At 43.8% G+C, this 7,634-nt stretch overlaps 1 protein-coding gene and 1 pseudogene across 3 annotated transcripts in view; both read left to right on the top strand.

Moving 5' to 3' along the window:
• The first annotated feature begins 414 nt into the window (after positions 1-414).
• LOC137249817 (uncharacterized) overlaps positions 415-7,634 on the top strand; it is a 41,509-nt gene continuing 34,289 nt past the window's right edge. The window contains exons 1-4 of one of the 3 annotated variants that reach the window (XM_067781767.1): positions 415-450; positions 609-769; positions 3,040-3,513; positions 3,722-3,902. The gene's annotated coding sequence lies outside the window, so the exon portion shown is untranslated. Of the gene's footprint in view, positions 451-608; positions 815-2,433; positions 3,514-3,721; positions 3,903-7,634 lie in introns of those variants that run through there. The other 2 variants (XM_067781765.1, XM_067781766.1) reach the window with 2 other exon arrangements.
• Positions 1,248-2,299, top strand: LOC137248511 (pancreatic lipase-related protein 2-like; annotated as a pseudogene).

Here is a 7,634-nt window from a genome sequence, read left to right as displayed (position 1 = left end):
GAGCAATTAATTTTGAAGGAGGTGTTTGCCTGTATTTTTTTTTTTTTTTTTTTGCGTAAGCATGTTTTGTGACTGCCCGGGTCAAAAAAGCCGATCCCGATTTTGTTTCTTTTGCGAGTTTTCGGTACCAGTGTGCGTCATTTGATGCAGCACTAATAGAATATGCCGAACCAAGTAGGCATACATACATACATATGTACATACGTTGGTTACAAATATGCCTTCCAGAATAGAGAATGAAGCAAAAACAAAAATGAATCGAAAGATTTATTTTACCGTTTTTGCTTCAATTCATGTGGAATTTTACGCATTGCTGGACAAGAAGGTAAGTGGTAAAATATTTTTCAATAATTTTACTGAAATAAATATTTCTTATGTTATTTCAGATTTTTAATACATTTTCTTTTCTTTTTCAGGTGAGTGGTGGTGGAGATCCAGAACAGTGGATGGGTAAGTATGCCGGTATCGTTCCGTTTTTAGTATTTTTCAGGTTACCGGCATCGCAAAGGGGGTGCTCCAACTGCGGCGTCGGCCGCGCCGTCAGTTGTCACACTTTTGCGATGCCCATTGATGTATGCACTAATGGATTTTTCTCTTTTTCTTTGCAGATTTTGTCATGGATATTTTTGGGCACAGTAGATCCTGATCGTGAAATGGGTTCATGCCACGAATACCCAGAAATGTGTTCGTGCTGGTGGTAAACCCAATGATTTGAGATATGTCCGTAACGATGTCGTCGGTTCATATCGGTTAGGTGTGCATCACAAAGGTGCCGATATTGATGCGCTTTGTGTGGCGCCACGTAACATTGAAAGTACATATATTTGTTCATCTGCGATAGCAAGAGCATTAGCTAAATTTTAGGCTACTTTTAATCTAAAATTAAATAGAAATATGGAACAAATTAATATCATTGCAAAAGAGAACATGGGCGCTCGATGATGACTATTGTGACTATAAGTGTACACAATTTGTTTTCCCTCTTAATCATTTTAAAAATTTAGAACCTTCATCTAGCTGATTAAAGTATCATATTTTTTTTTCAAATCGGTCAAACATTTTTGAATACCGAATACGATTTCTTTGGCTCTCAGGCACTTTCAACCTGTTTTACATGTCAAATTGACCACGTTGGTCAATAATCTCTAATCGATGTACAAAACTACATGGTGGCCTGAAATAACGAAAATTTTTAAAATACGTGAAAGATGTTGAAAAAAGTGTAAAATTCGACATGGATCCAACCAAATAGTGACAACTGAAAACTGTATACCGAAATTCTGAAGCGTACTTACAAAAAATATTTAGCTTAAGTAATAAAATAAAAAGGTACCGCACATCAAAAAGACGAAAATATACCACGAGTATTCCGGGATTAATGCTGGTCTTATGGATTATAGCCTATTCTCTACTACCCAATTGTCATGCCAAATCCTTTTTTTTTTTTTTTTTAATTATGGCCAACATGTCACCCCGCGTGAACCATCTACTACGAAATCTCCAGCTACAACAAGTGCGCCGGAACTGCCCGAGATAATAATTGGACCCTGTCGTTGGGTTATTGGAGGGAAATGCCCGGACCAGGAAATACCCTTTTTTTTGTATACGCGACGTTATCCAATGGATCGACAATGCTTGCTAATAGATGAAACAGTTGGACAAATCGAACTTAACAAACTCTAACTTTAATCCACGTTATCCAACAAAAATTATTATACATGGCTATAATGCGGATATGTTTATGAATCCATTGCAACGATTGCGTCAAGAATATTTGGTGCGTGATAAATACAACATCATTTAGGTGGATTGGGCTATTTTGGCACAAGGTCCATGCTATTTGAGCGCGGTACATAATACAAAACACGTAGGAGCCTGTGTGGCACAATTGGTGGAGCGTATTATGGAAATGGGCGGATCCGATATGCATGTCATAGGTTTATCTTTGGTTGCGCAGTTGGCTAATTATATTGCAAGAAGTTCGGGGTCCTTTCAGCTGCCTAGAATAACGGGTCTTGATCCTGCCATGCCACTCTTCATCACCGCCGGAGTGAATGATAAATTGGACCCTCGCGACGCTACTTTTGTCGATGTCGTGCACACGACTGCGTTTGTTCAGGGCAGAGTAGAACGCTGTGGCCATGCAGACTTTTATATGAATCCATTTGCCTGCAGCCATCAACGTTCCGTGGAGTATCTTCAAAAATCAATACGTTCGCGCAAAGGCTTCTGGGGTTGGGCTTGCAGTTCATATATCCTTTGCTACGTCAAATTAATAAATGGAATAAATTGGACATGAATTTTAACAACATAGAACGGCCATCAATGGAGTTCTCACAGACGAAGATTGGACCTACGTTAGTGTAACTGTTACGGGAGATATACCAAATAGCAATGATTATGTGCGGAATTCTGTGGAAGATGATCAAAGTGCAGAGAAAGCCGAAAAAGGCCATGACACACCTGTGGAATGGCAGATCATCGTCGTAATTTGATAAATGGTCCCATTGATGATGATATCTTTAACGTGCCTCATATTGCACGAGCAGAGCCGGAGAAGAAAAACTCAAGTAGGCAACCGCGATTAAATGAAATAAACTAGTGAAAGCAAGCTTTTGTATGAGTTTTAAAGGAAATAGAAAGAACGTATTGGGTTAAAAAGATCGTTGAAAATTCGAGAACGGCAAATTATGGTTAAAACCTACATTGTGTTAGCTTAGGCTGGACAGACGGATTTTGACAACGCTATTGACCAAAGAGCCACTGGCCGCACTCGTTAAGGCTTAAAATGTAACTTGGGGTTGGAACTGATATTTTCGTCTGCAATCCCAATTACTGTAAGGTAGGGTTTCCGCGTTTGGCGGGGATAGTGGAGCATTTGTTTTCGATTTCAGACGACCTGACGTTGGCGGGACGGAAGACGTAGGATTTCACAGCAAATTTTGAGAATATCTTGTTTTTACTGTATTTTTACTTTATTTACAACCCCAATGGGTGGAAAATTTCTACTATAAACCATTGATATTATTTCCTTTACAGTTAAATGCGCAATGCCGACAAAGAAACTGTATCCATTATTCCTTGAATCTAATTTTCGGAAAACCACTCCGCGAAGGCCTTGGGGAGTGTTATCGATGTTGATGGTCCCTCCGGTAACAAGCACCATCAAGGTACTAGCCCGACCATCTTGGAACCCTCAAGGTCACAACACCCTCCCACCCCCCAGATGCATGAGGGACTTGGGGTCGCCAGCACTGTCGCGGGGGGGCCGGCATGTCGCAGTATTTAGATACGGACTTTTTGAAGCGTGAACGCCAGTCCATGGAACAACCAATTTTAATAACGCAGTTTTAGCTAATCGTAAACGTTTGTCGACCGAATTATCTGCAACACAGCACCAGAAAGATGGTACGACTACAAAGGGTCGTGTCAGTGAGTCGCAAACAGAGGACATTTCACGCATGTGGAATGATTCACGTACACGTATGTCGAGGTCAAGCACAGTAGCTCACGGTTAGTATAATTTGTAGTCTAAAATATATATCGTCGGTGAAAGTTCAACCAACTGTTCTTGTTGTATTCGTTGTATTTTTTAAGTGATTATATCAAATCGCCTCCACACCTTTTATATGTGGTTTGAGCTTTCATAGACGATATAACGTATTTACATCAATGAATATGTGCGATGGAAAACCTCATATTTCCTTTTCAATAAAATTAGGGGTCATTTTGCTTCCTAATAAAATACGTGACGCTTATGTGCATCCACAATTCATTGCGGACGTTATGAAACCAGTGAAAACTGATGAAATCATGGATCAGGAAGTACCAAATTTATCTGGGGTGGAACAAGGTACACATCCAGTCACAACACGCAACGCTCAATCAGTGAACAAAAGAGGGTGAGTTTAGAACTTGACTTACTACTAATGTATATGCCCACATAGTACGATATGTATACGCATCTAGGTTTGCATTTTAACTAGTTTGATAATTTGTTACCAGTTTTTCACACAAAAGTTTTTCTTTTCGCTAATTTTTCGATTTTTAAAAAAAATTTATAATTTTAAAAATATTAATGGGCCGGAGCATGCCTCCGTTTTCTGTGGCGGATCGGTTCGCCCTTCTGCGGTAGGTTTTTCTGTTGTCCTCGTTATGGGATAACGAGTGAATGGGATGGTTTCTGGTGTCCTCGCTCGGGGCGGGCGAGTGAATTCGGGGATTTTCTGGTGTCCTCGCTCTGGGTGAGCGAGTGAATTATGGGGTTTTCTGTTCAGGGGGCCCCCGGTTAGTCTTGTTAAAAAAACTTAGATCGAAAAAAATGTTTTTTTTGTTTGCGAGCTTTTTGTACGCTCTCCCGCGTCTTCGTGCGTCTCGCTCCGCATTCAGGTGTAGGAGTCCCTCCGGCAGACTCGAAACGAGACCGGAGGTAGAGAAAAAAAAGAGAAGATGTAGGATCGCCCTCCGGTAGACTCGCACCATCACGAGACCGGGGGGTTGATTAGGGCATAGCCATAAGCTTAGGGATAGCGGGGCATCACGGCGCGTGGTTGAAACGCGTCTTCATGTCCCGCGCTCCCTTTCCCCATTGCCATCGCGTAGTACGTTTTAGGATTCCCCTCCGGTAGACTCGCACCATCACGAGACCGGGGGGTTGATTATAATATATGGCTCGGGAGAAACGCAGGCTTAGGGGTAGAGAGACACGAAGACGCAGGTTCCTTAATTTGCTTTCTATGCTATTACAACCGTGGGCCTCTAATTGTAGGTAGTCGGGGGAAATGGTGTTTTGGGTTTGATTTTTTTTGAAGGGAGGGGTATGGAGGAACGGAGGGATTGTTAGGAGGAGCACTTAGCCTTCTCGCAATCCGTCTCTTCCGTTGGAAGAAGGATCAGTTTGACCAAAGGTCGTCTGACTTGACCCTTCTCGGTTTTGAGGTCGACTACGCGTACTCGGTCATCTTCGCCGGGGTGTACGTTGACAACTCGACCTAACCTCCATTCGTTGGGAGATAAGTGGTCCTCTTTGAGGACAGCTAGATCTCCCACTTTTATATTTTGTTTGGGATGCTTCCACTTCACTCTTTTTTGAAGTTCGGATAGATATTCGCTTTTCCATCGCTTGCAGAAAGTGTGATGGAGGGCTTTGAGTTTCTGCCACCGATTGATCATCGAGGCAGGGCTCTCACTAGCATCCGGCTCTGGCGGAGCCAGTAGATGGCCGCCAGTGAGGAAATGACCTGGAGTAAGCGGCTCAAGGTCCGTTGGGTCATTGGATGCCGGGCTGAGGGGCCGCGAGTTCAGGCATGCCTCGATGCGGCACAAGAGTGTATGGAATTCCTCGAATGTAAATTTGTGTGGTGAGGCTATCTTTTTGAAGTGGCTTTTGAAGCTTTTCACTCCAGCCTCCCACAGCCCTCCCATGTGGGGAGCGCCCGCAGGGATGAAATGCCAAGTGAGTGACTGGTGGCTGTACTTCGAGACAGCATTGTCTCGGGCTTGTGCCATGAAAGTTTTGAATTCCGATCGTAGGGATCGTGAAGCTCCGACAAAGTTTGTACCGTTGTCGGAGTAGACGTTTTTGGGACATCCGCGTCTAGATATAAAACGGGCAAAAGCCGCAAGAAATGATGGGGTGCTGAGGTCAGTAGTGGCCTCCAGATGAATCGCTCGTGTGGAAAAACACACGAAAAGGCAGATATAGCCTTTGGATAGTCGACACCCTCTGCCGCGGTAACTTTTAATGTCGAAGGGTCCGGCAAAGTCGACTCCAGTATTCGTGAATGAACGGCTGAATGTCGTGCGTTCGCGAGGGAGAATACCCATAAGTTGGGTCTGAGCACGCTTTCGGTGTACAGTGCAAACTTTGCAATTGTGAATTGTAGCCCTAATCATGGTTTTGATGTTAGGTATCCAGTATTGGGTGCGTATCAGACGCAACATGAGTTGGTTCTCCCCATGCAAACTTTGTTGATGAAACATTAGGACTGTCAGCCGGGATAACCGACAGTTGTATGGGAGGAGGATTGGGTGGCGTTCAGTAAAAGCTAAGTCCTTTGACGCCCCGAGTCGCCCTCCTACCCGAATGATGCCATCTTGGTCTAAGTAGGGATTAAGTGAGAGTATTACACTTTTCCCTCCAATTGGTTTTCCGGCCTTTAGATCATTATATTCGGAACTATAATGTTGTTTCTGATAGATTTTAATTAAGATTTGGGTTACTGATTTGATCTCATCAGGAGAGATTAAAGGTGACTCGACCTGAAATGATTTTTTTGTTTTGGGGTGAGTTCTTCGGTAGAACCTCATTACGTATGAGAGCACCCGTAAAGCCCTAGGTAGGTCTGAAAAGCGTTGAAGAACATCGATAGTATTTACTGTTGTTGTTGCGCAGGTCTTCGCCCTCTTTTCTTCTACGGAGGTGATGTAGTCACTTTCTTGTGCTGGCCATTGGGAAGTGTCTTCTTGCAGCCAAGAAGGTCCCTGCCACCACAACGAATTGTTGACCAATTCAGACGCAGGTAATCCTCTGCTACCTAAATCTGCTGGGTTAGATTCTGAGTTTACATGCAACCAGTCCTTATTTCCGACCATGTCGATGATCTTGGTGATCCGATGTGCGACGAAAGTGGACCAGGAACACGGCGGTTTCCTTATCCATGCGAGGACGATAGTTGAATCCGTCCAAAGGTGCACGTTTACTGGTCCCAACTTGAGGTTCCTGAAAATTGATTGGGTGATTTCCGCTAACAGCACCGCTCCGCAAAGTTCCAAACGTGGAAGAGAAAGAGTTTTCACTGGGGCTACTCGGGTTTTGGCTAGAAGCAGGTTCGTGCAGACATTATCATCCGTTTTGACGCGCATGTAAATGGCTGCTGCATAAGCCTTCTCGGATGCGTCACAAAATCCATGGATCTCGATGTCGGTTCCTGGTGAAAAGTTGACCCATCTAGGTATCCGGATTTTATCGATTTCATGGTATTGGTCGGTGAAGGTTTTCCATCGTTCCAGCGTACTGGTAGATACTGGTTCGTCCCAAGCGGTGCCTTCCAACCAAATACTCTGCATGAGTATTTTTGCCACAATGACCATTGGTGCCAGCCATCCCAAGGGATCGAAAAGTTTGGCGATTGCTGATAGTATCGCTCTCTTCGTAATGTTTTCCGGGTTGTCCAGCGTCCCTGCTTGAAAATAAAATAAGTCGGAGAGGGCATTCCATCGAATACCTAATGCTTTCACTGAACTGGTATCTTCGAATGCCAGGAAGTTTTCATTGAGCAGGTCTGCTTTGGGGATGTCCCTTAGAATGTCCTCTGAGTTGGAGGTCCATTTGCAAAGTGGAAAGCCCGCTGATTGTAGGGCTTGACGAATTTCATCTCTGGCTTTAATAGTCGATGTGATCGTATGTCCACCCGCTAACACATCATCTACATACATGTATTCTCGCAGTATGCTAGCCGCTGTAGGGTGCGAGTTTGAGACGTCGTCTGCTAGTTGTAGGAGCGTTCTTATCGCGAGATATGGCGCGCAATTCACTCCGAAGGTAACCGTCTTTAATTCGTAAAGACTGATAGGGTCATTCGGGGAAGTGCGATGCACAATACGTTGAAATTTGGTGTGATTTTCGTTCACCC

This window comes from Eurosta solidaginis, chromosome 4, assembly GCF_040869045.1.
Source record: "Eurosta solidaginis isolate ZX-2024a chromosome 4, ASM4086904v1, whole genome shotgun sequence".
Taxonomy (NCBI): Eukaryota; Metazoa; Arthropoda; class Insecta; order Diptera; family Tephritidae; genus Eurosta; species Eurosta solidaginis.
This window is presented reverse-complemented; position numbering and strand designations above follow the sequence as displayed.